Source organism: Chrysochloris asiatica, unplaced genomic scaffold (assembly GCF_000296735.1).
Source record: "Chrysochloris asiatica unplaced genomic scaffold, ChrAsi1.0 scaffold00111, whole genome shotgun sequence".
NCBI classification, from domain to species: domain Eukaryota; kingdom Metazoa; phylum Chordata; class Mammalia; order Afrosoricida; family Chrysochloridae; genus Chrysochloris; species Chrysochloris asiatica.
The window spans coordinates 10,597,118-10,598,792 of record NW_006408629.1 but is presented as its reverse complement, the minus strand read 5'-3'; positions in this window follow the sequence as shown (position 1 = coordinate 10,598,792).

Below are 1,675 nucleotides of genomic sequence, written 5' to 3'. Positions count from 1 at the left end.
TGGCTTTCTCTACTGCCACCCAAACCAGGAGTCCCATGGCTTGCATTTTTAAATCTGCACAATATACTATATTTTACTATGCTTCATTTTAAATCCAGAATCCAGTTAGTTAGTTAGTATCATTAAAACATTTATATTTCAATTGACCTACATTGATACTTATTTCAAATTTGTATCAATTTGCTTTCAAATAATAACAGACATTTATTGAGTTTCTCTAGAATATACTCCATTTGTCCTTTGGTTTTGCAGTTTCTTTTACTAGGGTTACCATCCCATACTTGTTGGTTTTAGCAGCAGATGAGTCAGTCTCCAATTCATGGTTACATCATGACACACAGGAGATTCCTGTAAGGTTTCCTTGGCTGTAAACTTTACAGCAGCAGATAACTTTACAGCACAGGTCTTTTTTCTGTGAAGATTCTGGTGGTTTCACACTATCAACTTATCAGCTAGCAGTTTATTGAAAGCTACTTGCATAGGCTCCTATTGTCTATTTATCAGGCAGAAAGATGCAGTGGCTAGATCAAGGAATTTGGAGCAAAAGGAAGGGAATCTGAAATCTGATTCTTCTATTTACATAATCATTCCTCAGACACAGAGCATGTCTTATGCATGAAGACACTATACAAAGTGCTGGAGATATAGAAGTAATTGAGAGGGAAGAGTTTCCTGCTCTCATGGAACTTACATTGTAGTGGGAGAGTATGAAGGGGCCTTCAAAATTTCATGGAAAAATGGGATTTTTCCACAAATTTTTTGAATTCCCCTGTTACGCTAATGAAAAAAATAGTAGCATGTTCTATTAAGAAAATAAAACAGAGTAATGAGATAGAGAGTGACTGATGAAGAGGGATGTTTCAGATTGTTTATCAGGTAAAATCTCTTTGAAAGGTCAATAGTTGGCAAATTAAATCTGAATGTCAAGCAGGAAATAGACATCTAACAAATAGGACAAAGAGATTTACAGGAAAAGATGCTTTGCTTTATTGTAGCAAGTATCACAATAAAAATAAAACTATTTCATTTAAACATAAAAGGGAATATAGTGACAGACATAAGTATAAATATAAAGTTAAGCAGATTTTAGGGGGAGTTTTAATCTAGTGGCCTTGTGATCTTCTCAGCTGGACTTCATCCAGGTATCAGACACAATTCTAAATTGGTGTCAAAAAGGCTGCCAAACAAGTGGCCGGGTCCCCTCAGTGCAAACCCCCTTCCAAGACTAAGACTCAATGGGAATACACACTCTGATTGGTGACCATGCTCATCACTGATAAGGGGAAGTGAGGGAAAAACAGCAGTGAAGCTGCAAGTTAAGCCCTACAAAGTTCAATAGACTCCTGTGAACCTGGGTGGAGACCTGCTTGGCCAGCAGTGTGGCAAGACCTAGGACTCTTGGGCCTAGAATCAGTGACATAGCCACAGAGGACTAGAGTGGAGAGTGAAGCGTCCAAATGATAAGAGAGGGCATATGCACAAGAACATCCACACTTGCAGATAATACTCACTTGACCTGACTTCAATGACTGGATGATCAGAGCTCAACTAGAAGAAGAAAGAAGAGGGAAAAAGGAGTAATCTGATACAATTTGATGAACTTGACCTACACCTATGGATGCAGTAGCTCAAAAGAGGGAACAAATCTTTACAGCAAGGATCATTCCCACCCTCT